Genomic DNA, 13,026 nt, shown 5'->3' with positions numbered 1-13,026 from the left:
AATTTTATCAAAACCACCAGCAGTAAGTTTTGAATGGATAATCAATAACAGAAAATAAAAATAGGTAATTATTCCAAATAAAAGGACCAGCAGAGAGCTGCTGGCTGCAGACTTGTGCTTGCCTGTGCATTGTTCAGTCCGGAGAGCCTTTAGGTGCCAAGAAGCCTGGGTCTCTTTTCCCAGGACCTGCATGAGGTGGGTGCACTGGGATACAGTCTGTTCCCTTGGCTCCGCTGGGCTGTGCTTCTGAGCAGAGAGGTAGCCAGGACACTTAGATCTTGAGCTCCCTCCTTGGGTTCTTTCTGAAGTAAACGCTGGGCATTAAGAAGGGAGAGTACAGCAGAAAACGGAGAAACTTGGAAAGAGAAAGACCAAAGAAATAGTCTGTAAAAAGGGCTAGCGTAAGGTCCAAATTTCCTCAAGTGTTGGGCTGGATTTTGTGTCTGTGTTGAATATAGCTCGAAAGGAATAGGCTGAATTAGGATAAAAAAAGAGCTACTGTTTTCTGGTACTGCCGAGACTGACAATGAATAAATAGAATAAAAAATATACAGCATTGCAGAGGGTGAGGGGGTACGGCGTACTCTTATACAGCTTGTGTGAAAACAATTTGTTGTAACCTCTCCATAGACTACATCAGAAACTTTAAAAATGTTCATTGCTTTGACCTGCTTCTAGGGATTTATACTAAGGAAATTATTAGTCAAGTGCCAAAATATATATACACAAATGTTCATTAAAGTGTTTTTTTAAAAAAATAAAAACAACAACAAAAGTTAATCGGCTGAAATGTGAATAATTTAAGGCTGTGTAGCAAATAATAGTATCACACCCATGTGATGATATATGGCACAGTCATTGAGATGGTAATGAACAGTATGTGAACATTGGAATGAACAGATCATGAACATCATGAAATTGTTAATATGAAAATCTGATAATCTGTTACAGGTTGCATATACAGTGTGATTTCATTGTGTAATGTAAGTGTGTGTACGTATGTTATAAATGTATAGGAAATAAAAAGACAAGCTCCCAAAAGGCTATAAGGAGATAAAAAAGATACCTACCCCTCCCACAACTGGATTAAAATAAATCAAAAGCAAGTTGGTATTAATACCCCTTAACACTGAAGAGATGACGCAGGATTTTTTCCTTTCCTTTTCTTCTTTCTCTGTATCTTCTATTTGTCCACATAACCATGCATTATTTGCATACTGAAACAATGAAAGCTGAAATAAAAACGGGTAAAATGTCAACCTGAATTTGAATATTCTTTCCTTAAAAGAAGAAATCAACAGTGATTTGATTGACCTTTGTTTTAAAAGTGAATTCTTTATAAATTTAAGGTTTTTTTAGCTGAGGACCCTTTGAGTTTCTCCCAGTTCCTCCCAAGCTACAGTTTGGAAATACCAGCTGCCATCTGTTCAAGTATTGACCTAGATCATCAGGGAAGAAAATTTGTGCTCAGAAAAGAAATACAGAAGAGAATTCTGAGACTGAAAAATACAGTCAAAGCACAAGACCAATTGCTCTTCCTGAGAGAAAACCTAGGGGCTCGGGCTGCTTGCTCCTGTTGACCTCCAGGCTTGACTTTACCTTTGTAATTCTTTCCACAAAGACACGGTTGATAGGATGGATAGAATGTAGGTGCATATATCTTCAACTGTATTCTCTTACAATGAAGAAAACTGTCCTGTTTTCCTGTGTCGATGAAGACACACTTGAAGATGCTGATCCTGGTTTTTTTGGAGCGTGATTCAAAATATTTATAACTGGTTCGGCCCTGAGTATGAACTCATTAGAATGAATGCTGGTGTTTAATGAAAAATGGTGCTTGTGAGTATATTTGTATGCTGATGGAATTCCAGGGGAGCTCAGGTGTAGTCACATAACTTCCAATTAAATCATTTGGTTTGGAAGAACAGTTCGTTTTTTTCTCTTTTGTAGCAGGAGAATCTATAGTCATGCAATACACCTGCTAAGGCGTTGCATAACTTAGAACGCTGGTTGGTCTCTACTCCTCTTTCTAGTGGACCTTCTTTAGCTTGAAGGATGATGGTCAGACTGATTACGGGCATCTTTGGATTCTGACAGAAGAGGACTTGAACCTCAGTTGCAACCCTCATCAACTCCATGTTCTTGGGCAAATTATTTAAACGGTTGAGGCTTAGTGTCCTAAACCCCCAAATGGGGGTAAAATTATTTATCTTGCCCAACTGTAGCACAGTTGAGATAATATAAAGCATGCAAGATGTCTGCATGTCCAGCAAGAACAGATGCGTAATCAGTAGTAGCTCTTCTTGTAAATGTCATCGATAAAACAAAGTTAAAATAAAGTTGGCTTTTCTCTGAAAGCCTGCTTCCCTTGGAGGCCGTTTTTTGAATATGAAATAATCTAAAAGACAAGCTAATTCTGCAGCCAGTGCAAATATTAATTAGCAGTCTAGCAAGAAGCAGGTCACAATGCTGAATGTCAATGCGCTAAACTGTCTCCTAGTTACAGGACAGTAGCACCTTGCTAATTTGTCATTAAGGGGCCCCTGGAGCTGAGAGAGATGACAAAAATCTGTGTGAAGAAGGAATTCTCACTGACTAAATCAAGCTTCTGCAGTTCTGTAAAAATGTGCTACTTTTGTAAGTTTTGCTTTAGAGTTTTTAATGATATCCACATTAATGAAAGGGTCTTCTGGAGGTGAAAATTTACCTCTTCAAATTAGGTTTGGCAATTTTTTTCCATCTTCAATGACAAAATCTTCTCACTGGGGACCTGAAACTGGAGACTTGTCCAAATTTAAATTTCTTTCTGAATTTTTGTTCAACTACCTAAAAATTTTGCAACTGGCTCTGTCTTCAAAATCAATCCATTCTAGGGGCGCCTGGGTGGCTCAGATGGTTAAGCGTCTGCCTTCGGCTCAGGTCATGATCCCAGGGTCCTGGGATCGAGTCCCGCATCGGGCTTCCCGCTCCTTGGGAGCCTGCTTCTCCCTCTGTTTCTCTCTGTCTCTCATGAATAAATAAATAAAATCTTTAAAAAAAAAAATCAATCCATTCTATTGCATTATCATTGGAAATGTCAAGATTACTTGGCATTTCCATATGAATATGAGGAGGTTTCAGATTCAATCCAATGAGAAAATTAGCAGGATCCATTTCAGATGGGGATTTTGTGCTGAAAAAGCCAACGTTTTGAATAAGCCTGTATTTGATTTGTAATTCCAAACAGACTGTGTTGCCTTTGGCCGCGTAGGTAGAATGGGGACAATATGTCCTACGTGACGGGGTCGGGAAGCACTGTACGTACTCCATACCCAGTAGTACGCAATTCCTTTTAGTATGTATATATTTGTTAAGTCAATATTGTTGGAAAGAAAAAAAAAAAAAAAACTCAAGTACCAAATTCTATTCTCAATTCCAACTTTGTCACCCCTAACAAATATTTAGAGAGGTTTGGAGCTCCCAAATGTTTTCTGTAAGGACCTACTAAAAACAGGGAGGCACTTGTTTGTACAATGGCATCTTAGTGAGAATTTGGCGTACCAGGGATTTGCGCCATCTTCCAAGTGGCCTGGTGCGCAAAACTCATCCTAAACGTGCTCTCCGCAATTAGAGTTTTTTTGTTTGTTTGTTTTGAGATTTATTTATCTATTAGAGAGAGAGAGTGCACATGAGTGGGAGGGAGAGAGAGCAAGGGATCTCAAGCAGACTCCCCCCCCCACCGCCCAGCATGGAGCCTCACAACCCTGAGATCATGACCTGAGCTGAAATCGAGTGGACGCTCCACCAACTGAGCCACCCAGGTGCCCCTCACAATTAGCATGTTTCAACTGCAATTCTCTTCAGGGTGTTTGGCCGCTTCACATGTGCCTGGTGATCCAGAATGAAAATCCTGGAGGGCTGCCTAGGGTCTCATGTCAGTAGCTTCTTTTTTTTTTTTTTTTTTAACAGGGATCCAGTTCTTACAAGCAGAGTCCATCTTGTAGGCAGGATGTGGGCCAGGGCAGTGGAGTAATTCATGCTGCTTCAGTCAGTCCAAGCTCAGGAGCCGGACCTGGGGTCTGTCTCAGGTTTACCCGCCCTAGGCTGTGGAGCCGAGAGTGAGCCCGCTTTCTCTCGGGTAAATGTCCACATCTGCAAGTCCCATTAGAAGGCCCTCCTGCACCCCGATCCTGAGTTTAGAAAACTGATATGCCTGAGGCTAGGCTTGCATGCTAAAGTCTCTTGATCAATAAAGAAATAACAAAGAAACAACTAGTTATAGACACTGACGTACAAAAGTGATTTAGTGATTAGAATCAGCATATTCTAACAGGGCTCATTTTCATGCTTTAAGAGTTAATACCGGAAGAAGGGGAGTCAACTAGAGTTTTGCCCGTGTGGCAGTCTTGTGCTGCATATATTTAGAAACAACTTTTAGCAAATAATAAAATTCCTCAATTCAGACACATTTCCTAACATTATTTCATATTCTTTTGTCATAATTTATATTAAGAAGGTTTGTTTGTCTTCCAAAGGGCAATGCATAATTGTGTGTCCATAATAATGTGCCTTTACCTATAAATTTGTGATAGGGAGCCACCACTCTTTTTCGTGAAAAAGCTTTTAGCAGTCAACCTCTTGGTTCTAATGAAGTTGTATTTATAATCCCAAGGGATAAACAATATAGTGATGCCCAACACTCTTACAGTGTAAATTTTGTGTCTGGTCTTGCCCTGAGACATTGAACTCATTTAATCCTCATGAAATATCTCTAAGCTTGGGAAAGGAGTAGTATTATGTCCACTTTATAGAGGGGAAAACCCAGGGGAAAACACTTTATGGAGGGATTAATGATGTCCAAGGTCACAGAGCTTGTCAAGGGCAGAAGCTGCTATTGAGCCCAAGCAGAATGAGCTCAGTGTGTGTAGAACCACTGTTGTATTGTATTCTATATGGCTTTTCACAAAAAGCAGTTACTTTGGTTAAAACATGCAGGCTTGGGAGCCCCAGACTCTTCAATGTGACGTTTTCCTTGGAGACAGCGGTTCTCAATGAGGACATGGAGCAGCCCTCAGTCCTCAACCTTTCCTTTGCTCTAACTACACTACTCTGGTGATTTTCTCCAGTCATATTGCTTTAAATAGCATCTGAACTCCCAAATGTATATCTGAGTCTCTCCCGCGAACCCTGGGCTTCTATAACTACCTATCGACTTGGTATCTCTTGTTGGATATTTAACTGGATCATCATTTTAATGTGTCCCAAACTGAACTCCTCATCCCTCCCACTACACACATGTGGAACTGCCTCCCATCCCAGCAGGTGACAGCGGGTCCTCACACTTGCCCAGCCAGGCAGCAGGAAGTCGTCATCTTTCTCCCACCATCCATGTAGAGAAGCCTACTGGATCCATCTTCAGAGTAAACCTGAGCCCTCACCATGTCCACTCCACTGGCTGATCCAGACTGCCCTCATCCCGCCCTCGGATTATCACAACTTCTCCAGATTTGCTCAGGCTTCTCCTCTTGCCTCCAGACCGCTGTCTGTTCCTGACATGGGGGTGGAATGATCCCTTTCTGGAAGTCCCATCATCTCAGGCCTCTGCTCATAACCTTCTGGCGGTCTCCATCTCACTCCAAATAAGAGCTACGGGCGCTCCCTGAGCTGACTCCCCTCCACTCTGCTCCACGGGCCAGCCCCTCACCTCTCCTTCCAGCATCACCGGCGTCCTCCCTGTTCCTGGGACACGCTGAGCAGGTGCCCACCCCAGGGTCTCTCCCTGCAGTGCCTTCTTTCGGATACTCTGCCATCAGATCGATCGTCTTATGGCTCCTTCCCTTCCTTCGGGTCTCTGCTACGATGCCACTGGATTACAGAGGCCCATCTTTGGACACTAAAAATAGTCACATCCCTCCCTCACCACTCCTGGAGATTCTAACCCTTACCTTGCTTTATTGCTCTTCACGACATTTAATAACACCTAACGTGCTCCATAATTTTGATCGTTTACTGCCCGCCCCCTCCCACTCCAGCTCCCACCAGAACATAGTCTCACGAGGAAATAAATACCTGTTGAAGAAAAGAATGCGTGAGTCTCCTAGAAACTTCCAGGTTTCATGGAGCACAGCCATCTGGGCTTAGCAGCAGGGACAAGGGTGACATGAGCTGAGGTATAAGGGGAGGAAGCTGGAATCAGGTCAGACTGGGCTGCTGGGCTGACTCGGACGCTAAGAACCAGGAATCTAAATAATGCGTTCCCATGTAGGGACGGGGGTTAGTGGTGGGAAGAGGCTTTTGTTTGATCCATGACAGTGTCAACATCCAGACAGCCTGGTCCAAGGTGGGAGGCAGGACATGACATTTCTAGTAAAGGCATCAAAAAGTTTGGTCTACTTGGGGTGAAGGTGTGTGACTGGGGTCTAGAAAGTGAAAAGAGCTAGGGAGGGAGCCAGCAAGGCAGGCTGGCATGGTGGCGAGGTGGTGGGAATGGGGAGTCCCAGTGCTCCTAGGTCCACCTGGAGAGTGTGGGTGCAGGAGCATGGCAGGCTGCCCTGGCTCCACGCGGACTAGTTCTGGTCTGGGCAAGCACCCCTGCTGCCAAGTCCAGACCACACTCCCGTGGGCTGCAGCCGGCTCCTACGCGTCCTTCCCCGGGTGCTGGGATTCGCCAGGTGCCACCAGGCAGGGCCTGTAGCCAGCGATGCTGGGGAAGGCAGGGCTGACACCTCTCCCTGCAGCCTAACAGATTACCTTTCTGGAGGTTTCTCCAGCTTCTGTTGATGGTATTTACCTTCTGTTCCTTTTGGTTTGTTTATTTGTTTAAAGGAAGATGAAATAACCTCACACAACATCATGCCACGTGAAAATAAAATGAATGTTGAGATTGTTTCTACAAGGAGATAATGAGGTAAACAAACACCTCTGTCTCCTGCCCACCTCTCTCAGGTGGGCCCTGCTGTCAGAATTCTCCCATCAGCACAAACTCCCTGCTGAGCACACAGCGTGCTTTCTCATGTGCAAATACTCTCCTAAATCTCAGGGCTGCAGCAGCCCTGTCCTCCAAGAAGCCCCGTGTGTGAACTCTGGCTAACCCCCAGCGGCCTCCACTACCAGCAGCCAGCAGCTCTACCTGCCTGACAGTGCGAGATATGTGTCCTTCCTGTGGTCCCAGGTCACTCCACGTGTACCGATAGCCCAGACCAGCGGCCTCGTGGACATCTCCACGTGGAGATCTCCGAAGAGAGCATCTCACTTTACAAAATCGAAAGGTTTGTCTCTTCAATCCTGTTTTATTTCAGGGAGTGACACCACTATCTGTCCTGGCATATCTCCTTTGGGTCAGTAACTATTTACTCGTGAAAACCACATCAAAGCCAGGTAGGCCTTATTCCCAAACATGTGCAAGCCTGTGGGCATTGTCTTAACTCGACGGGTTCCATAATAAAACACACAATGTCCTATTGACCTGACAGCTGAGATATGGGTGGTGGAAGACCCCTTGTCTCTGCCCTGCCACCTTCCTGTGGTGGATATGTTAGTGATGTTCTGAGCATGGTCCCTAGAGGGATTTGTTTCCAGCACATAAAGGACCATGTTCCCGGGATGACCTTATGGATGAAAACAAACAACAAAAAATGCCATCCCTTTACAGTGTTTAGAGATATTTTTCCAGAAATATATATAAATCATTTTTTTTCTTTTTTTTATTCTTATGTTAATCCCCATACATTACATCATTAGTTTTAGATGAAGTGTTCCATGATTCATTGTTTGTGCATAACACCCAGTGCTCCATGCAGAATGTGCCTCCTCAATACCCACCACCAGGCTAACCCATCCTCCCACCCCCCTCCCCTCTAGAACCCTCAGTTTGTTTTTCAGAGTCCATCGTCTCTCATGGTTCGTCTACCCCTCCGATTTCCCCCGCTTCATTCTTCCCCTCCCACTACCTTCTTCTTCTTCTTTTTTTTTCTTAACATATATTGCATTATTTGTTTCAGAGGTACAGATCTGAGATTCAACAGTCTTGCACAATTCACAGCGCTTACCAGAGCACCTACCTCCCCAGTGTCTATCACCCAGTCTCCCCATCCCTCCCACCCCACCCCCCACTCCAGCAACTCTCAGTTTGTTTCCTGCGATTAAGAATTCCTCATATCAGTGAGATCATATGATACATGTCTTTCTCTGTTTGACTTATTTCACTCAACATAATACCCTGCAGTTCCATCCACGTCGTTGCAAATGGCAAGATCTCATTCCTTTTGATGGCTGCATAATATTCCATTGTATATATATACCACCTCTTCTTTATCCATTCATCTGTCGATGGACATCTTGGCTCTTTCCACTGTTTGGCTATTGTGGACATTGCTGCTAAAAACATCGGGGTGCACGTACCCTTTCGGATCCCTACTTTTGTATCTTCGGGGTAAATACCCAGTAGTGCAATTGCTGGATCATATGGTAGCTCTATTTTCAACTTTTTGAGGAACCTCCATACAGTTTTCCAGAGTGGCTGCACCAGCTTGCATTCCCACCAACAGTGTAGGAGGGTTCCCCTTTCTCCGCATCCCTGCCAACATCTGTCGTTTCCTGACTTGTTAATTTTAGCCATTCTGACTGGTGTGAGGTGGTATCTCATTGAGGTTTTTTTTTTTTTTTTTTTTTTATTTGAGAGAGAGAATGAGATAGAGAGCATGAGAGGAGGGAGGTTCAGAGAGAGAAGCAGACTCCCTGCTGAGCAGGGAGCCCGATGCGGGACTCGATCCTGGGACTCCAGGATCATGACCTGAGCTGAAGGCAGTCGCTTAACCAACTGAGCCACCCAGGCACCCTCATTGAGGTTTTGATTTGGATTTCCCTGATGCCGAGTGATATTGAGCACTTTTTCATGTGTCTGTTGGCCATTTGGATGTCTTCTTTGGAAAAATGTCTGTTCATGTCTTCTGCCCATTTCTTGATTGGATTCTTTGTTCTTTGGGTGTTGAGTTTGATGAGTTCTTTATAGATTTTGGATACTAGCCCTTTATCTGATATGTCATTTGCAAATATCTTCTCCCATTCTGTCGGTTGTCTTTTGGTTTTGTTGACTGTTTCCTTTGCTTTGCAAAAGCTTTTTATCTTGATGAAGTCCCAATAGTTCATTTTTGCCCTTGCTTCCCTTGCCTTTGGCGATGTTTCTAGGAAGAAGTTGCTTCGGCTGAGGTCAAAGAGGTTGCTGCCTGTGTTCTCCTTTAGGATTTTGATGGACTCCTGTCTCACATTGAGGTCTTTCAACCATTTGGAGTCTATTTTTGTGTGTGGTGTAAGGAAATGGTCCAGTTTCATTCTTCTGCATGTGGCTATCCAATTTTCCCAACACCATTTGTTGAAGAGACTGTCTTTGTTCCATTGGACATTCTTTCCTGCTTTGTCAAAGATGAGTTGACCATCTCAAATGGACCATAGAGGGTCCATTTCTGGGCTCTCTATTCTGTTCCATTGATCTATGTGTCTGTTTTTGTGCCAGGACCATACTGTCTTGATGATGACAGCTTTGTAATAGAGCTGGAAGTCCGGAATTGTGATGCCACCGGCTTTGCTTTTCTTTTTCAACATTCCTCTGGCTATGCGGGGTCTTTTCTGGTTCCATACAAATTTTAGGATTATTTGTTCCATTTCTTTGAAAAAAGTGGATGGTATTTTGATAGGGATTGCATTGAATGTGTAGATTGCTCTAGGTAGCATTGACATCTTCACTATATTTGTTCTTCCAATCCATGAGCATGGAACGTTTTTCCATTTCTTTGTGTCTTCCTCAATTTCTTTCATGAGTATTTTATAGTTTTCTGAGTTTTCTGATCCTTTGTCTCTTTGGTTAGATTTATTCCTAGGTATCTTATGGTTTTGGGTGCAATTGTAAATGGGATCGACTCCTTAATTTCTCTTTCTTCTGTCTTGTGTTGGTGTATAGGAATGCCACTGACTTCTGTGCATTGATTTTATATCCTGCCACTTTACTGAATTCCTGTATGAGTTCTAGCAGTTTTGGGGTGGAGTCTTTTGGGTTTTCCACATAAAGTATCATATCATCTGCAAAGAGTGAGAGTTTGACTTCTTCTTTGCCAATTTGGATGCCTTTGATTTCTTTTTGTTGTCTGATTGCTGTGGCTAGGACTTCCAATACTATGTTGAATAGCAGTGGTGATAGTGGACATCCCTGCCGCGTTCCTGACCTTAGGGGGAAAGCTCTCAGTTTTTCCCCATTGAGAATGATATTCGCTGTAGGTTTTTCATAGATGGCTTTTATGATATTGAGGTATGTACCCTCTATCCCTATACTCTGAAGAGTTTTGATCAAGAAAGGATGCTGTACTTTGTCAAAAGCTTTTTCTGCAGCTATTGAGAGGATCATATGATTCTTGTTCTTTCTTTTGTTAATGTATTGTATCACATTGATTGATTTGCGGATGTTGAACCAACCTTGAAGCCCAGGGATAAATCCCACTTGGTCATGGTGAATAATCCTTTTAATGTACTGTTGGATCCTATTGGCTAGTATTTTGGTGAGAATTTTTGCATCCATGTTCATCAGGGATATTGGTCTGTAATTCTCTTTTTTGATGGGGTCTTTGTCTGGTTTTGGGATCAAGGTAATGCTGGCCTCATAAAATGAGTTTGGAAGTTTTCCTTCCATTTCTATTTTTTGGAACAGTTTCAGAAGAATAGGTATTAATTCCTCTTGAAATGTTTGGTAGAATTCCCCTGGGAAGCCATCTGGCCCTGGGCTTTTGTTTTTTGGGAGATTTTTGATGACTGCTTCAATTTCCTTAGTGGTTATAGGTCTGTTCAGGTTTTCTATTTCTTCCTGGTTCAGTTTTCGTAGTTGATACATCTCTAGGAATGCATCCATTTCTTCCAGGTTATCTAATTTGCTGGCATAGAGTTGCTCATAATATGTTCTTATAATTGTTTGTATTTCTTTGGTGTTGGTTGTGATCTCTCCTCTTTCATTCATGATTTTGTTGATTTGGGTCATTTCTCTTCTCTTTTTGATAAGTCTGGCCAGGGGTTTATCAATCTTGTTAATTCTTTCAAAGAACCAGCTCCTAGTTTCGTTGATCTGTTCTACTGTTCTTTTAGTTTCTATTTCATTGATTTCTGCTCTGATCTTTATTATTTCTCTTCTCCTGCTGGGTTTAGGCTTTATTTGTTGTTCTTTCTCCAGCTCCTTTAGGTGTAGGGTTAGGTTGTGTACTTGAGACCTTTCTTGTTTCTGGAGAAAGGCTTGTATTGCTATATACTTTCCTCTTAGGACTGCCTTTGCTGCATCCCAAAGATTTTGAATAGTTGTGTTTTCATTTTCATTGGTTTCCATGTATTTTTTTTAATTCTTCTTTAATTTCCTGGTTGACCCATTCATTCTTCAGTAGGATGCTCTTTAGCCTCCATGTATTTGAGTTCTTTCCAACTTTCCTCTTGTGATTGAGTTCTAGTTTCAAAGTGTTGTGGTCTGAAAATAGGCAGGGAATGATCCCAATCTTTTGGTACCGGTTGAGACCTGATTTATGACCTAGGATGTGATCTATTCTGGGGAATGTTCCATGGGCACTAGAGAAGAATGTGTATTCCGTTGCTTTGGGATGGAATGTTCTGAATATGTCTGTGAAGTCCATTTGGTCCAGTGTGTCATTTAAAGTCTTTATTTCCTTGTTGATCTTTTGCTTAGATGATCTGTCCATTTCAGTGAGGGGGGTGTTAAAGTCCCCCACTATTATTGTATTGTTGTCGATGTGTTTCTTTGCTTTTGTTATTAATTGCCTTATATAATTGGCTGCTCCCATGTTAGGGGCATAGATATTTACAATTGTTAGATCTTCTTGTTGGATAGATCCTTTGAGTAGGATATAGTGTCCTTCCTCATCTCTTATTACAGTCTTTGGTTTAAAATCTAATTTGTCTGATATAAGGATTGCCACCCCAGCTTTCTTTTGGTGTCTATTAGCGTGGTAAATGGTTTTCCACCCCCTCACTTTCAATCTGGGGGTGTCTTTGGTTCTAAAATGAGTCTCTTGCAGACAGCATATCGATGGGTCTTGTTTTTTAATCCAGTCTGATAGCCTGTGTCTTTGGATTGGGGCATTTAGCCCATTTACATTCAGGGTAACTATTGAAAGATAGGAATTTAGTGCCATTGTATTGCCTGTAAGGTGACTGTTACCGTATATTGTCTGTGTTCCTTTCTGGTCTATGTTGCTTTGAGGCTCTCTCTTTGCTTAGAGGACCCCTTTCAAGATTTCCTGTAGGGCTGGTTTTGTGTTTGCAAATTCCTTTAGTTTTTGTTTGTCCTGGAAGCTTTTTATCTCTCCTTCTATTTTCAATGACAGCCTAGCTGGATATAGTATTCTTGGCTGCATATTTTTCTCATTTAGTGCTCTGAATATATCCTGCCAGTCCTTTCTGGCCTGCCAGGTCTCTGTGGGTAGGTCTGTTGCCAATCTAATGTTTCTACCCTTGTAGGTTACAGATCTCTTCTCCCCAGCTGCTTTCAGGATTTTCTCTTTGTCTATGAGACTCGTAAGTTTTACTATTAAATTTCGGGGAGTTGACCTATTTTTATTGATTTCGAGAGGGGTTCTCTGTGCTTCCTGGATTTTCATGCCTGTTGCCTTCCCCAAATTAGGGAAGTTCTCTGCTATAATTTGCTCCATTATACCTTCTGCCCCTCTCTCTCTTTCTTCTTCTTCTGGGATCCCAATTATTCTAATGTTGTTTCATCTTATGGTATCGCTTATCTCTCGAATTCTGCCCTCGTGATCCAGTAGTTGTTTATCTCTCTTTTTCTCAGCTTCTTTATTTTCCATCATTTCATCTTCTATATTACTGATTCTCTCTTCTGCCTCATTTATTCTAGCAGTTAGCGCCCCCATTTTTGATTGCACCTCATTAATAGGCTTTTTGATTTCTACTTGGTTGGATTTTAGTTCTTTTACTTCTCCAGAAAGGGTTTCTCTAATAACTTCCATATTTTTTTCAAGCCCAGCTAGTATCTTTAAAGTGATGATT

The sequence above is a fragment of the Mirounga angustirostris genome, unplaced genomic scaffold, assembly GCF_029215605.1.
Source record: "Mirounga angustirostris isolate CCGP_5_RB_7025 unplaced genomic scaffold, mMirAng1.0.hap1 SCAF_10, whole genome shotgun sequence".
In the NCBI taxonomy this organism is placed as follows: Eukaryota; Metazoa; Chordata; class Mammalia; order Carnivora; family Phocidae; genus Mirounga; species Mirounga angustirostris.
Note: the sequence above shows the minus strand (reverse complement) of the source record.